General features: G+C 36.0%; 2 long non-coding RNA genes across 2 annotated transcripts; one reads left to right on the top strand and one right to left on the bottom strand.

Annotated features, from left to right (window-relative positions):
- Nucleotides 1-639: 639 nt before the first annotated feature.
- On the top strand, nt 640-6,040 carry LOC144965485 (uncharacterized). Its single transcript, XR_013644027.1, has 2 exons — nt 640-991; nt 5,421-6,040. It is a non-coding gene; the product is annotated as an uncharacterized LOC144965485 (long non-coding RNA).
- Nucleotides 6,041-8,206: 2,166 nt separating this feature from the next.
- Nucleotides 8,207-16,646, bottom strand: LOC144963148 (uncharacterized). Its single transcript, XR_013643573.1, has 2 exons — nt 16,534-16,646; nt 8,207-12,975 (listed from the first exon to the last, which is right to left on the bottom strand). It is a non-coding gene; the product is annotated as an uncharacterized LOC144963148 (long non-coding RNA).
- Nucleotides 16,647-18,094: the final 1,448 nt, after the last annotated feature.

The following is an 18,094-nucleotide window of genomic DNA, read 5'->3' as shown; positions in this document are numbered from 1 at the left end:
GCTGGTAACGTTTAGTCCGATTGATAGTTTGATAGAATTTAATGAGAACTACTCATAAAAATGGCTAACAAAGAACTGAGTGACGTCATTTTCGTTCCATCTTTAATTGTGTTTCAACACAAACTTGAGCTTTTATAATCCACTAAACGTGCTCAAAGCGCTTTACAAAGGGTCCCTGACCAACAGCAACATGAAACATATAAAACGAGACATGACGCCTGTTGGGAGATATTACGATTTTTTTCTTTTCCGACATAGACAACGCTGTTGACGGCCAGGTACGAGAATGTGTATAAAGAGCATTTTCCAAGGACTCAAATGTGCGAGGATCGAACCTAGGACACTCAGATCCGAAAGCGAGTGTTATACCACAAGATCAAATAGCCCTTCACTGTTGTGTGTATTTCTTCCCTGGATAGATTCTTTAGCCCGAGAATATTTCCGAGATGTATGACAGCATTTTTAAACGTTTATGGAGAACATTCAATTCGATGGAGATTTTTTCTTTAATATTTCCCCTTTTTTTAAAAAATTGTGATTAAGGTTCAAAAACCCAGTTTATTCACGACCGTACCAAATCGCGCCACCACTGAACACGAACTTTACTTTGATGATTTTGGCAGCAATGAAATTTATGAAATGCCTCATCTCTCATCCTCAACTTTCAACCAAGACAGGTTAGATCACCCTGTTATATTTGCCACTGTCAACACATTACTGTGGTCTAGCCTTTTGATATTTGTTGCTCTTCCATTTGGTCTGGTGAGCGCCGTCCTGGGTGTTTTGATTCGTCCAATTTTTATATATTCTTACAACTTTTCCTCCGATATCGGCGAAGTGTTGGAGATTCTGACGGTGGGTCAACATCTGCCGGAATATTGCATTGCAAACATCTTTGATGGCCGAGATTTCATCAAACATTCGTCAGCGTTTGGGAGGATCACTCTACTTGCAGTTCCAGAAACCGCAGTATGAGTATGAGTACATTGAGGTAAAAGCCGTAAAATCATCTTTTTATGAGATGCAACTCCTATGTCTGACTCGTTGTGTTCATTGCTTGTCCTGGAGCGTTTCTAATTATACTTCGTCCCACATGTCAAGCGTTCTTTTTGGGAGGCCTTCCGAAAGCTCCTACATCCCCAGTATTTTATTTTTTTATAATGTCTATGGGGGTTTGGGAGGGGCGAAACTTTTAAAATAATTTTCTAGTAGTGAGTTTGGGAGGGGGGAGACTTTTTTTTTTTTATTTAAAGTTTTCCCCCTCCCAAACCCCCTACTAGAACATTATATTAAAAGAATACTGAGGATATAGGAGCTTTCGGAAGGCCTCCCTTATTTTTAACTTGAGTACCTACCCTTTGCAACGCTGTTTGAAAACATGATGTGGATATTGCGGTTTGCGCTGTTAAAAAGCTCACGACAACAGCTGAGAGTTGCATCCATGTAGATGGCTCTTCACTTGCATTTATGTAGTCCCTCGGAGTCATAAAATATAACCAAGGCCCATGGAGCCGGAGTATATCCTATTTTTTATTTTTCCTTTTTTAAATATAGCGTAAACGGACAATGACAATTATTGCCAAACAACAGACCCAGCTATCCAATAACTGCTTGGTTGACAGAAGGTTTGTCAAAAAGAGCTACGAGATCGATCCCGGTCCTCTTGCTTTCCAAGCGAGTGCTGTATCAACTGGGCTATCTGGATAACCTGTAATATAAGTGCTTGGCTGTTGACAGCATTATTTGCGTCGGTGAATAATTATAACGACCATCAGGCATCATGTCTCGTCCTACGTGTTAAATTTTCAGTTAGCGTGGGACCCATCGCCAAGCATTTTGAGCACATTTAGTGACTACATTATAATATAAGCTCACGTTGTTTGTTTTGTTTTGTTTTTAAAAATAACTTTATCGATTTTTACGAGATTTTATACCCATTCACTCTTTTAGAACTTATGCCTTACGCGCCCTATTCAATGCCAAACGTTTTTTGTTGTTGTTTTTTTGTTTTTTTGTTTTTTGTTTTGTTGTTGTTGGTTTTTTGTTTTTTTTTTTTTTTTTGGGGGGGGGGGGGGGGGGGGTTTGTTTTTTTTTACAGTGGTTATACGATTTCGAAAATCTGATCTTACTGGCTTAGTGATTTTTACACATCGAAAAAAGTGAACAATAATTGAAGTAATTACAATAGAGTACTCGATTCACACGCAAGGCACCAAGATCGATCCCGGGTGCAGTCGAGATTTTTTCTGAAACCCTGTCCGTCCAGCAGTAACTAGGTAGCTGGCTCTGTTAGATCTGGCGAAAAGTACTTTGCGATAGACAAGCGTTCTATCCAAAGGATAGTAAGCAATTGTTATTGTCGTTTCACGCTATAGAAGCCGGGATAAACTCCATGGGCCAAATTACTCTGAAGGACTACTATGAAAGAAAAAAGCACAGGCAGAAATATAAGCTCTTCATCTCAGTAGTTATTTATGTAATAACAAGAGAACAAAATGGGTTACCTATATACTGACTTTTGACATGAGTATTTTCATCATTATATTTTAAGTTTGTTGGTTTTAAGTATGGTATACCCACTTTAAAAAAAAAAAAGACAAGTTAATCGATATACTGCACAATCTATACGCTCAAGTGATTGATTTTATATTTAACATCTGTGACAGTATTAGTGTAAGCGTTATATTACTATTGCAATTATTTAAACTTTTGTATAATATTATTATTATTGATTTATTGACCACACTGATACGAATACAGGTTTTAATCCTGCTCACAAATCAAAGCCACTCAATAAGTAAGCTCTTGGTTATTCAGCTATGATCGGGGAGGGGGAGGGGGTGGGGCATTAAAACATTTTTGATCAGAAAGCTAGGCGTCCCAATATCTATTTATTTAAATGACCCTCACCATGTCAAAAACTCTCAACGCTGGGGCTCCAAGGAAGTCTCGAGTTTTAGAATATATATATTTTTAAAAAATCTAAAACAAGATGAGGGTCATTTTAATATATTAATATTTTTGTAGAACGTGTTTTCATGTTTCTTTTTTATTCTCGAGATTTTATTGTTAAGCGCATAGAGCCCTTCACCCGGGAATAATATGCGCTGTATAAGCGCAATTTATTATTATTATTATTATTATTATTATTATTATTATTATTATTATTATTATTATTATCATTATTATTATTATTATTACTATGATTATTATTAATTATATTATTATTATATCATTTATTATTATTATTATTACTATGATTATTATTAATTATATTATTATTAGTTTATTTTTATTCTTGTTGTTGGTTTTTGTTTGTTTTTTTGTGCCCAATTTTTTTCTTCTAAACTTTCTTTTTTTTAAAAAAAATAGAGTAGGGCGGCAAAACCGTAAAGTTTTCTTGTATTAGCTATGACTATGATAAGGTTCAGGTTTAAATGTCAAATGAGATTAGAGGCAAAAACCAAAGCTAGAGGTGCCTAAATGAGCCAGTAAAATTGAGAGAAAAATAAAGTGACTCATATATAAGGGAACAACACAAAACAAACAACGTTTCGGCCCTTGGTCTTCGTCGGGAGACAAAGAACAAACACAAATATTAAATTTAAAAAATATCACATTTCGTCAAATGTGGAAACAATTTAAATGTAAGGAGAGGGCGTCGAGTGTGGATGGAAGAAGAGGCGCGAGAAAAGGAAGGCGGGGAAAAAAATGAATAAAAAGAGAGAGAGAGAGGGAGAGAGAGAGAGAGAGAGAGAGAGAGAGAGAGAGAGAGAGAAAAGGAGGGGGGGGGGAGAGAAAGAGGGAGTATGTGTGTGTGTGTGTGTGTGAGTGTGAGTGTGAGAGAGAGAGAGGGATGGAGAGAATATGTATGTGTTTGTGTATGTGTGTCTCTGTGCGTATGTGTGTGTGTGTGTGTGTGTGTGTATGTGTGTGTAGAGTAAAAGTAACTGCAAAAAAGTCTTTAAAATATGGATGGGGGTGAGAGAGCGATTGATTGGGTGGTTTGTAAATAATACCAAATATATAAATGAACAAGATGAGAGGAAGATATATATATATATATATATATATATATATATATATATATATATATATATATATATATAAGAGAGAGAGAGAGAGAGAGAGAGAGAGAGAGAGAGAGAGAGAGAGAGAGGATGTAAGTTTTTGAGATTAGAGGTGAATATTGTCGATTGCGGTGCAAAGAAAAACATTTCCTCACCATACTCATGTGTAATGTATACGTTATTAGGCGGTAACAGCGTTGTGTCTAAAACAAATTATAATAGTAATAGCGCCTCACAGGCTGCAAGTTTTGCACTGCTCTTTATTTCTTCATAAAATCGGATCACTTAGTTATACTGCTGGAACCCAGCAAGTGACTGACAACAGCCGCTGCATGCTTCAAAATTGGCTACCTGGACGGGGATTCCCCTTTTTGAGGGGTTAAGACGCAAAGTATTATATTTTCGTGATGTAATATAACACCGTATCGAGATGACATTTACATTACAATAATATTAACTTATGGACCAGACAGTACTGCTTCCACTTGTTATGTTGGTTCTTTTTTCGTTTTATTGTGATCATTCTGATAGGTTTGAGAAGCAATTTAAAATCCCTACTATTTTAAAATATTTTTGTTGTTGTGCGGACAATAAAAAATTCAAATCTTTAAAATCAGACGTTGGATTCCGAAACTAATTAATGCTTTGTCCAGTCTTAATAGTATTACACAAAGTAAAACATTCATTTTCTGATTCAACACATTTTAACTACGTTTTTAATGGTCATAAATGTAATGGGCTGGACATAAGGTATGTTCTCTTCATTTGTATTTTGTATTGTATTTATGTAATGTAATATAATAATTAATTTATACAAAGCGCAGAATCCACACTTTTGCTCTAAGGTGCTGCAAATACAAAGACAGTTGGTAAGACAAAACGCACATACATTTACTACGTTCTTTAAAAGCCTGTCTGAATAGGAATATTTTCCCCCCAAAAAAAGATCCGAAAATATCTGAGCTTGGGACGTCTTTGGTTTCTTTGTCTAATTTGTTCTATACTTCTTGGGCCCAGGCAGAGAAAAATTTTCGGATTAAGAGAGCATTTATGGGAACATTAATCAGTCGTTCATTTTGGACCAATCAAGAAGAGAGATTAGATGGTGCTACAATATCAGTTAGGCCTTTGAATTTGAGCTCCATTTATTATATCAGTTTGGAATCCACTGTAAAGCGCCTGGAACACTTTAAGTGGATATTGTTTAAATGAAAAGCTGACCTATTTATGAATTTTGACACATATAATTTGTGTACAGGCAGCGTCGAGGCTAGTTATATTTCTATCTTTGAAATTTTAACCTATTTTTTTTTTAAATTTTTTTACCATGACGTCACTTTTTTTTTTTAGGTGGAAGATTGAATCGTTCAAGCACACAAATGGGTGACAGCAAAAGGAACACGAAAACATCTCCCAGTCCACCTCTTTTTACACAATAGCAATACACCGCCCTGATAAAAACCTTTTTTTTTTTCGTTTTCCAAGAAAGACTGTTCCACATAAATGGGTACTTGTTTCACAATTGAACTGTGTTCCATACAACTTGATAATATCATGCCATCTACCTTTATCAACCAGTGTTTTTGGTTGGTCGCTTTGTTGCTTTTTGCCTGGCCAGTTGGCTCCACCGCTGCCTCAGTGTACGTCATCATATCGCCATTTGCTGCCCTGGAACCAAGGGTGGAGGAAGTTCTAGTTTATCTCCGAGATGGAATGGAATTGCCTTACAAAGTAGCTATGTGGTGTAAACAAGGAACGAACCCCAATGACGTATTCCGTGGAAATACCAACACTACTAACAGAATAAACTTGGAGGGGCTTGATTTGAGATTGACCGATTAATAATCTTGTCTTTTTTTTATTCATTTTGTCCAAAAGTAACAGTAACACGCGTAAACTCTCTCTCTCTCTCTCTCTCTCTCTCTCTCTCTCTCTCTCTCTCTCTCTCTCTCTCTCTCTCTCTCTCTCTCTCTCATGCATAATAACTCAAGGCAAAATAAAATTAAAAAAAAAAAAAAATTAAAATAATTCGTTATATCAGTAAGTGTGTTCGTTATTATTATGTCCTACTTATAGAACAGAGCTAGAACCCCCCACCCCAATCACTGCTGGGTAGACAAGGGGATCAGCAAAAAACAAAAAAAAAAAAACAACACAAAACAAACTCCCCCCACCCAAAAAAAAAAAACCCAACTAAACAACAAAAACAACAGCAAACAGAAAAAAAAGATATCTCGTGAAAAAAAAAGTTTATCTGCTGCTCTTACTCTTACAAGAGATGAAGAGAACTGGTTCGAGCAGGATGAAAATAGAAATTGATCTCAGTGTATAGTCCGCTCAACAGGCATACCCAGAAACATGACCAAATTCCCAGTAATATCTGCTGTTTTTAGGGGCTTTGTGATACGCGACCATTCAGACTCCAGTAATAAAAAAGATGATATGGTATTTCATAAATTGTAGATCAGCTATTAAATATAAAGGAAAATAAATACGAAAAAAAAAGTAAGACAACGGTGACTGATTCACTAAGCGGACATAAGGAGATTTTAAGGAAAATTTCTCATGCGTGTTTGGAGATCCTCTTAGAGTAAATGTCCCATCCTGAGACAAACAAATAAATGATCTTGCGAATAATTTGGATGCACTCAAATACTTACAAAGTACGTGTCGTGTATTTTGCATTCAAAACAGTGCACAGGAGAGAGATAAATTACAAGTTACAAGAGGAAAATGTAATCTCATTTTCCTCTAACAGGGCCTATGGATCACGGTCAGAGCGTTGAAGAAAAATAAAACCAAACAAACAAAATAGGAAAAAAAAACAGCAAAAAGCAAAACTAAACAAGTTATCTCATTTACGAAGACACAAAGCCCCATGAAAATATCAAAAATAGGTTTTATAAGTATAAGGTGATAGTGATAGAAGTGACACCAAGGATGAACTGACAAATAAATATGTACCTTCTACCAGGAACGTAGGTACAGAGGAAGATATTAAAGCCAGAATAAGGAAAACCTAGCAGATTTTTGCCACTTTGTCGCCCTTATGGGAAGCAACCTCAAATGCAACCAAGCTTAGAATATTTCCAATGTGAAACCTGTTCTACTGTATGGATCGGAAACCTGGAGGGTCACAAACACCCTTACCCACAAAATTCAGACCTTCATTAACAAATGCCTCCGCAGGATTTTGAAAATCAGATGGCAAGACCACATCTCCAACATAGAACTATGGAGAAGGTCAAACCAAGAACCCACCAACACCCAAACCAGGAGGAGGAAATGGAAATGGGTCGATCATACACTACGAAGACCAGGGAGTAATGTCAAGGTGGGGCATCCAAAACAGACATGGAGGCCCTCACTGTCCGAGGAAGTGAAAATGGGAGGCAATCGAGAAGATGGCCAAGGATTAAGTAGATGGCGATGCTCATAGAGACCCTATGTTCCACAAGGTGCGAAGAGGTTGTTTTGTTTTGTTTTTAAGAGTTTTACGGCGCTTGCAACACATTAAGGTCATATCAGCGCCAGTAAAAAAAAAAGAAGAAAATGGGATAGTCAAAAGTTCTAGAATTACAATTAAAGCACCCAAGAAAAGGTAAAACAAAGGGGACTTTGTTCAAATTCAAATAGGATACAGATGTAGATTCCAAGAGCACACTATCAAAGTACTTCGTTTGAGATCACCTCATAGTCTCATCCACACACAAGCCCAGGCCCCAACTAAGAGGGATACATTCAAATGTTTAAAAATCATATATAATATGTAAACAAAACAATACAGTGCAAACAGGGAGATGATTTACAAAGAAAAAAATATCATCTCCCAAAACTCAAACTATACATTTGACTGTTTCCCTCCCAGCTAGGGTATCCAGCCAGGGCCAGGACAAAACCAAGTAATCTCATTCCAAGACAAAGACAGAAAGCATGTTGGAAAACAGACATAGGGAGAAAGAAAACACCGTACGTACCTCCCTGCCCATTATGGGAGGTCAGGAACTCCGCCCAGGGTGTGAAGATGATTAAGCCACGTAAGTCAAGACCAGGAAGGTGGGGGGGGGGGGGGGGGGGGGGGGGAACACATTATCTCATGGATAATGGATAAGATGATTAAATCAAGAACATTGAGGTAGCGATATGGTAAATTTATTATGCTTAACAATATTTCAATTACATAAAATAAATAGTATAATTTTCGGGCCAATGGCGGATTTTTATTATATTATAAACTTTCCCTCAAATTCCATGAAAAAACATGGAAATGGGATGAGGACCAAAACCGTACAAGCGTTCTTTAAATGACAACCATTAATCTTCATGTACAGTTCTGAACTATAGTTTCTGCTTGGGGTTGTTCTTTATATCCTAACTATATTAAATAGTGATTTTAAAAGGGGTCTTAAGAAACGTATTTGGGATCTAATATCATCATATTGCACATAATCAAAGCAATGTCATCATAAAATACAACCATTGGGTCTCATTATAAGTCGCAGACTTTAAAAAAACATTTTTTTTTTTCATTGGCACTTATTGAATCTCTACTACTAGACTCTAAATAAATATATTTGTTTAAAAATGAATAAAAAATACTCTAAATAATTAAAATCCGTTGGTACATCAATTAATATATGTAATGTGCATGCCAATGGATTTAACTGCTTCTCTGCCTTGAATTTGAATTTCACTTTTTGAAGTCAAATTATTATTCAATTGTCAGTACTGCTACCGTGAGATGTAGTTTCGTTTCAATTCATTTACAGCTACACACTCATTTGAATGGCCGTTTGGTAAAAATAGATGCATTAGCTGTCACGTTGTGGACGATTGTAGCTAATGTTACAAGATGAAAATGACATGTAAATTGACAACTGTAGTTTATGGGGATGCTTTAGTTGACACTAGCCACTAGAACATAGATCAACGTCACAACGAAACAGCATCTGCAGCAAGACAACGCTGACCGAATTTTTTTTTTTTAGATGACGAGTATCTCAGTTTTGATGGATAGCTGATTCATCTAGCAAAGAGTTCAGACTTTACTCCAAAAGACTTCTACTTTAAAGAAAAAAAATAATTGTAAGCTTAATTAAAAGAATAACAAAAGGGGTAAAAAGTAAAAGTTATGCAGATGACAATGAAGTATGTGAAGCTTTAGTGTATCTTGGCTTAAAGATGATTCTCTCCTTTTCTTAGCTGGAATGACTGATAAAACTGACGCATGGGTAAGGAAATGAAGTATCTGGGGTACCACATTTGCTGGGTTTTCTTTTGATTCAATATTTTTAAAAATATTTCTCTTTTTCCTTTAAAAAAAAAAATTCAAGAAATTCAATCAATTGAATAACCAATCAGACATTACGTCTGGCACTACCTACTAAACCACTAATGAAACATTAATATTCATTATCCACCATCTTTCACTTGTTTGTTTGTTTTTAAGGATTTTACGGCGCTTGCAACACATTTAGGTCATATCAGCGCCAGTAAAAAGGATGAAAATTGGATAGAAAAAAACATTCTAGATGTACAATTAAAAGGTTTTGTTTTGTTTTTAAGGGTCTTACGACGCTTGCAACAAATTTAGGTTATATCAACGCCAGTAGAAAGGAAGAAAATGGGATAGTAAAAAGTTTTAGAATTACAATTAAAGCACCCAAGAGAAAGTAAGACATAGGGGAACTGGGAACAAATAGGGATCAGATGTAGATTCCAAGAGCATACCACCAATGTATTTAGTTTGGGATTACCTATAAGTCTCATCCGGACACAAGTACAAAATCTAACAAAGAGGAATACACTCAAATCCTTACATTATACATTAAAAATAACAAATATAATAATACATAACAGAGAGATTATTTACAAGGAAAAAAATATCTTCCAAAACAATAACTATGCATTTGACTGTTTCCCTCCCAGCCAGGACTCCGACGAAGGCCAGGAAAAAACCAAGTAATCTCATTCCAAGACAAAGACAGTAAACAATTGGAAAACAGATATAAGGGGATAGAAATCACAGCAAGTACCTCCCTGCCCACTATAGGAGGTTGGCAACCCCAACAGTTTCATTGGGCCTAACAGAGATAATTAAACCTTATGATGATATAAATGATGCTATGTCAGATCCTGGCAAAACTGTGATTCAGCGAAAAGTGATTAAACCAAACATGCTGTTCACTTGAAAACATTTCAAAATATTTTCCTTCTTTGTTATGTAATTACATACTCTTGACACGCCAAAAGCACCAACTCCACACCAGCACTAAATTTAAAAGATTTGCTTTACTTTAGTGTTAAGGTCGCTAAATTGCTCTTTAATTAAAAAATATTCACAGGTCCTCAATTTCGGACACTGAGCTTGGACTGAGCCCTTTTACCAGATGATCCTTTAAATAACTAAAGTTTGGCACTATTTCTTCATAATGTTAAAGATAAGAAGGAGGGAGCTCAGTAATTACAGACTATTATAGTATTCAATATTCTGATTGTTGAGTCCTTAAATTCTGGCTATCCAGCCCTTACATTGTGCATTCAAAAGAAAACCAACGTGATGTCGATGTTAATGAGTTTGGAATTAATCTCTCTTTTTATCTTTTGCGGTGGATTATTATGGTGCTTAATAAAAAAAAACCCCAAAATAAACATAGATACTTTTGTATTTCTTTTTAAAGCTTTATAAAACCTTTGGAGGTAATTGATATTATTGGTAAAGCTACAATCTATGGCTATGGGTAGTTTATTTCATTGTAGTAGAGAAAGAAAAAAAAATGGAAATTAAAAAAGGAATAAAAACGAAATGTTACAAGTCCATGATTGAATCTTAATAAACTGATACAGTACAGAATAGTGTGACTTAGAATAACCAGTATTGAATATTACAAATAGAGATAAATAACGGGAATCATGAGATCAGATTCACCATAAGATGAAATAGAACTTAAGTAATATATCGGATAAATAAGTGTTGTTTACAAAGCCTAAATAAACATCATATGATACGTCAGACTGTTTATGGCCACTGTTCAATTTAATCTTTTTTTTTCTCTCCCAACAAATATAATATCAGAAAAAAAAGTTTAAAAAATTAAAATCATCACAAAAAAATCAACACAACCATGCTTTACATAAAATCCACTGCAGTCCATCTACCAAAATACAGTGATATCATACACGAATCAAGAAACAAAAATTAGGATATGATACATGAATCCAGAATAAACATAAAAGTGAAGTCTTATCGATCAACAACAAAAAAAAAATTCAAACTGACACTATATCATTTTTTAAGACGACTATAAATCGTATTATTAAAAATGTAAAATAAAGTGCTTTGGCTTTACAAAACACACATTGGAGAACAAACACACACACACAAATAAACAGTGGGCATTGATCAAGAAGGGATGGAGAGACCTTTCATCGGTAAAAAGTAAACATGAATTTGACGTAATTTCGAACCAATGTTAATTATTAAGCTGTTCAGCTACAAATCCCCTATTTCTTAAACTCAGCAGATACTGGAATCAGTAATCAGGAAAAATGAAAAAAAAATTAATACAAAATCCAATAGAAAGGTCTACAACTAAACAGATTGTTAATCTAATTTAACTAAAGTCCATAGGCTTTTCATAAATAAATACTTGCATAATTGATGAAAACTCATAAGATTTAAAAACATATTCCCGCAATGACTGAATAAAACCAACTAAAAAATAAGCATATCTACGTTATGATGCCTCACAAACCAATAAGGAGAGAGAGCACTGCACAGGTGACTGTGCATCTAAATAGCCAACTAAGACATTTACTAACATAACAGCCATCATGAAAGACAATACGACTAAAATGCTATTGGGTAAAATAAGTACCATTTCGATTTTAAAAGTTCCATGATAATTGTAGAATCGTAAACACCTAAATTATGATGGTAGTATGATAATGACAAGTATGATATAGAGAGGAAGACTATGGCATATTTTATCCTATATAATCACTGAAGATTTCAGTTTGAAATTTTAAAGTCCATGATGAATATGAAAAGGATTTGATCAATAAAGAAAGCACCGATATGTGATGTAAAATTGCATTCAATCAAATATAAGCATAAATAAATCTCAATGTGTTTTAAAAATCAAAGATAGGGAAAGGAGTATTGAAAGAGGCAAAAATAAGGCACTTTGAAACATAAATGTATCAATGTTATGCGAGTTCACATTCATATGGAATGGAGTGGAATGTTTGGTTTGTATAAAATGATCTCTGTCGGTAGTTAGATGGTGATAGAATGAGAGCAATTATTACTATTATTATCCAATTTAATACTGACATTAAAATAGGGTTACCAACATATTTGGAATACTCTCAGTTTTGAATTCAAAATGTAAAACTGAACAAAAATTCTAAATTATGTAGTAAGTTTATAAAGGAAATAAAAATTGTATAAAAATAATAATAGGAAACAATGGTGAGAAAATGGTAGAAATAAATAGAATAGGCTTGTGTTGAATAACTGCGTATCAATACACTCAGGACTAGGAATTAAAGCTAAACAAATTAGATTTATTTTTTGGACAAAGGCTTCTCATTATGTCTTCATAAAATAGTTTTATCTAAATATTAAAATGGTTTTGTTATGATTCCTAACAGATCGATTTTCCAGAAACCATATTCTGTGAACAGGTCAGCGGTAGTTTTACTCCCCTCTCTAAAAGATTGACGAGTTCTATGCATCCACCACAACATGCAGCAAAAGGACTGAGAAGAACGAAGAAGACTGCACATAAGAATCCGATTGGCCATCCAAATAAAAGCAAGATTATGAACCAAATTATGCTCCACAACCAACCACAGTTTGCCATTTTTTAGACTAGATCTTGCAATTGAAGTATTTTTGTACCTGTGAAGTAGAAAGTAGAAAGATTAAATAACTATTATTTTTCTACTTCCTGGATGGACACACCCATTTTTTTTTTCTTTCTTTTTAATAAATAAAAAAAAATTCAAAATAAACTTTATCCACCTCAAATTTTAGTTTAACATTCTTTTCAATTTATTTTAGGATATTTCAAAGAAAGCACATGACATGACTTTAAAGCCCGTGTGCAATATACAAGGACCTCTAACTCTAAGCAGTAAATAATCTACAGCTAGAGTGGACATAGAAATGAGTCTGTCCTTATTTCACCCAACAAGATCTGAATAAGGCTCATTCATCAGTTCTGACATCTTGCTTTTTTCTTTTTCAACCTTCAAGAACGGGCATCTTAATCAGTAATTTTAGACCTATTGCCAGTGAGCCCAGCTGCCAGGCTGAGCCATCTGGCCATGTCTGTGGGAATATTATTCAGTTCCAATGCCTCTTATTGAAGTGGGGATTCATACCCTCTAACAGTAACTGTTAATAGGTGGGATAAATGAGATCAAGACACCAAGTCGTCTCTAGGTCAATACCCTGCCTGTTAAAATGGATGGCTCAGGATGTTTACAGCAATCAGCCCAGATGATGGAGGTGTTGATCGATCCACGCTGGCAGCCTGTTACTCATCCATATTATTCCCCTTCGTGTCAACCATATATAATTTAAAATAGACTGCAAAGGTTGCGCGAGTCTTAAATTCATAGCCTGACACTGCCTAAAAATGTCACAGTGAAAACCACTAAAAGAATTGGAACAGTATGTTGTCATTAGTAGTGCTATTGAATACAAATTGTCAACAATGAGTTGAATTCAACAGCATTACTAACGACAACTCATTATTCGAATTTTTATTCTTATAGCAATTGTCCCTGTGACATAATATTTTAGGGAAGAGTCAGGCTATAAGTTTACAAAGGCTATGCACAGTCACAATGGAGTGAATTGTCTTTGCTTCCTACCCTTGATGTAACCTTTAGTGCTGTGCTCCACTCCCACCCTCTGCACTAGCTACTAATATTGTAGTTATTCTGAGCCAGTTTCTATAGTGTGAAACGGACAATAGCAATTGCTTGCTACCCTTTGGATAGGATGCCAGTCTATCGCAAAGTACTTTCCACCAGATCTAAGAGACCCAGCTACCCAATCACTGTTGGGTGGGCAGGGGGGTCAGAGAAAAATCTCAACTGCACCTGGGATCAATCTTGGTCGTCTGGCGTGTGAAGCGAGTGCTCTACCAACTGAGCTATTGGGACCCCCACTAGCTGCTAATTCCTTAGATATTTCAGTCTTCCCTTAAAATTCATCCATAAGGCACACCTTGTGGCCCATGGGAATTAATGAAGGGAAGTTTATCAGAGATGTGCATCTGAAAAAGACAAGCAAAGAATCAATTTTCCCAGCCTTCAGCTGTGTCAGATTATTTGAAAGAGAGTGTTTTTTTTCATCAATAATTCCGTCCATTACCGCCAACATTGAAGGAAATTGTAGTTGTAAATAGTTTGAAGTCTGATCAAATTCCTTTCGAATGTGGTGTCCCACTTGGTGTGTTAATCTCATTTATCCTACCGAATAGGTAACAGTTACTGTTAGAGAGTATGAAGTCCCCACTTCAATATAGAGGCATTTGAACAGAATCATATTCCCACAGACATAGCCAGATGGCTCGGCCTGGTTCTTGGACCTGTGCTTTTTGTTCTCTACATACATCATCCACTATCAAATTTTATTAGGGGCTTTGTCCTGTCCTACCACCAATATGCTGATGACACCCAGTTGTTTGAATCTGAATGTATCAAAAACTTACAAAATGTCATAAGTACATGTGAAAAATGTGTAAAGGGATTGGATGGGTAGGGGCAGGCTAAGGTTGAATGATGACAAAACGGAGGTGATGTATGTAATGTAAGGAACAGAAGATTTTGAAATGAGAAGAAATTTAAAGTAGGAGAGGTGTCCATGGATATTGTTGACGAGGTCAAAAATCTTGGAGCATTTAGATTCAGAACAACAAGAGATGAAGTGAGTATGAAAGTGCCAGACGACAATAGAGAATAAAAATTTCGCGGCGGCGATGGGGGTCCGAACCCGCAACCTAACTGGGTAGACAAGTCCGCTTTGCCGGGGAGGAGGTGACTGTACCGTATGAACTATCCACGATCCCAAAAAAGATCGTTTCTAACCCTAGTCCGTCAATGGACCACCAAATTAAGACAATGATCCAATCATTGGAATGTCAGTTGAAAAAAATTGGATCTATTCGACAGTTGATTACTGAGGATGTTACCAAGAAATTTGTCGTTTCTCTTTTGTTTTCAAAGCTGGATTACTGTAACTGTACTATAATGCTCTGTTGTTTAGTGCCAAAGAAAATAAGCTCAGGCGGCTGCAGATGGTCCAAAATAATGCTGCCAGATTGGTCTTTTGAAGGTGGAGGTTTGACTCAGCCACACCTCTCCTTCGAAGATTACACTCGCTGCCTATTGAGAAAAGGTCAAATTCAAAGCATGTCCTATTTTATCGCTGTCTGGAAAACACTGCCCCTCCCTACCTCACAGAACTCTGAAAGAACTATTCGGTAACCTGATCTTTACGTTCCTCAAATGACACCACACGTTTGGCTATACCACGCATTCGTATAAAAGCGGGAACAAGGTCCTTTTCTCATTTTGGTCCGTATGTATGGAACACCATTCCACAGAGCATCCGGGAATCCAAATCATTGTCTGCGTTCAAGAAATCCTTGAAAACATTTCATTTTTGATGTCATGTACTTCCTATATTGTTTTGTGTTGAATGATGTAAAGCGCCAAGAGCCTCATGGTTGAGGATACTGTGCGCTCTATAAGAATCTAATACTACTACTAGATACCGTACCCAGATCTAGATAATATACTACTAGACCCAGTTAATTTTTAATTAAAAAAAAAAGAAATATTTATTATTTTTTGTATTAGCTTTATGAACTTGATCCCGGGTTTATTATGTCATTTAGAGCACGGCGAGTTAAAGAGCCTTTCCAGACTCAACTATGCACTGCTCATAGCAGGACTTGAACCCTGGATTTTTTTTTCTTTTCCTTGTGCGTAAATAATGTAAAACTTTAATAGACGTCTAAGTCTAATATGATATGTATAAGTCTATTAGTAAGTAAGGGAACTCATTCTTCTTTCAAAATGTCACAAAGTCATTTAAATCAGACACGCACTGGGACTGATAAAGCACAAATTAGAGAAGCATAGATAGGCATTTTATTCTAGCAGACTATACACCGCTCCTGTTCCCAATCTGAATAGGCAATAGACAGTCCTATATCTATCTTCTACTTCTACGTCTCCAGAACTAGACTAGAGCTCTAGAACTATAACTATAACTATAGGTAAGTCTAGCGATATCTATCTATCTACTTTGGGACTGAGACTGAGACAAAAGAAAGACACTGTTCACGAAACTAGAAACATTTACCCTGTACTTGCCAGAGCAAATGACATAATTACTCATCGTAGCATAGGATTAAAAGTAGTATGTCCATTGCCTTACCTTTAAGCTAAAACAGAGACTCGGACGTGTCTTGGATAACTAGTAACTAGGAAGTAGGAAGTAGGCAAGACCTAATAAAAACACGGCCGTGCACTCGAACTAACACACTAGACACTTCAATCATGAGACAACCGAGATTCTAGATTGTCGATAAGAGCGCCGCATCAATTTTTATTATTCATAATTCATAATCACTCAATTTTTTTCTTGTTAGATTGTCGATGTCGATAAGATTACTTAGGAGATTTTCAACACAACGAAATAGGCGACCATCACCCCCCCCCCACCACCACCATCATCATCATCATCATCACATTCTCTCCTCACTACCAATACCACTTCTTCAAAAGTAATTACCGCATAATTTATTACCTCATGCAATCCAACTTTTATTTTATTTAATAATATTGAGAGCTCGTGCAGCCTCAGCTTCTTAGTTGCTTGCATAATATCTGGACAAAACAAACAAACAAACAAAAACATATACCCCCCCCCCCCTACACACACACACACCAAATAAAAAATAATAAAACTGAAAAAAAGAAAGGAGAATGGGGAAAATCACCAAATAATAATTTAAAAAAAATCCCAATGGAAGCAAACAAACAACCCCCCCCCCCCCCCCTTCCTCGAAATCGTCCTCAAACGACGTGCACTTATTTACAGATCTGATAACCCCTTTCATTATCGGCTCATTGTTTTAATGGAATGGAAATCTATAAAAAAAAAAATGACGCAAAATGTTGTCCATTACAACAATGACTAGGGCATAATTCCGTTCGGATGTCAGACCTGCATACACGTTGACCCCAATCTATCGGATGATGTGAAAACAGATTTGTCCAAGAGAGACTGTCAAGTAACAAAATAGGGGTTCGAACTCAGGGCTCCCGTGGTGTGATCAAAACAAAGATGTCACTTTTAAAATCACACTTGTTAGTTACCATGATCGACATTGCAATCTTAGTACAATATCTGCCCCCCCCCCCCCAACAAAAAATAAAATAAAATAAATAAATAAATAAAAATTAATGAAAACGTAGAAAAATAAGAATAATAAAATTTTTCGTACCCCCCCCCCCCCAAAAAAAAAAAAAATAAATAAAAAAACCCCAAACCTCTCAACTTGGAAATATGTGAATGTAAGTGTGTGTAAGGTGTCTGTGTGTGTGTGTGGGGGGGGGGGGGTAGGAGAAATCATCATAAGCAGAAAAAGCTAATCGATTCTTTTACATACGTTCTGAGGACTCCCGATAGCTCATTTGGTAGAGCACTCGCTTTACACGCAAAGGGACCGAGATTGATTCTCAGTGAAGTCGAGATTTTTTCTGATATTTTCCTGTCCACTAAGCAGTGATTGGGTAGCCGGGTCTATTTTGTCCGTTTCAGGCTATAGAAACCGGGATAAACTCAGATTTCATGGGCCTACTGACTGTGAAGGACTATTTTTTTTTTTAGAAGTGTAATAACGCAAAGATAGGTCTCTTTAAAATTCATTACTTTTATTGGACAAGAGCAAGTTGGTGTCGTGAACACAATGAAAAAAAACAAAAAAACGTCA

Source organism: Berghia stephanieae, chromosome 1 (assembly GCF_034508935.2).
Source record: "Berghia stephanieae isolate SIO BIC M18660-M18661 chromosome 1, UCSD_Bste_1.3, whole genome shotgun sequence".
Classification (NCBI taxonomy): Eukaryota; Metazoa; Mollusca; class Gastropoda; order Nudibranchia; family Aeolidiidae; genus Berghia; species Berghia stephanieae.
The sequence above is the reverse complement of the archived record's forward strand: the minus strand, read 5'-3'. Positions and strand labels throughout refer to the sequence as shown.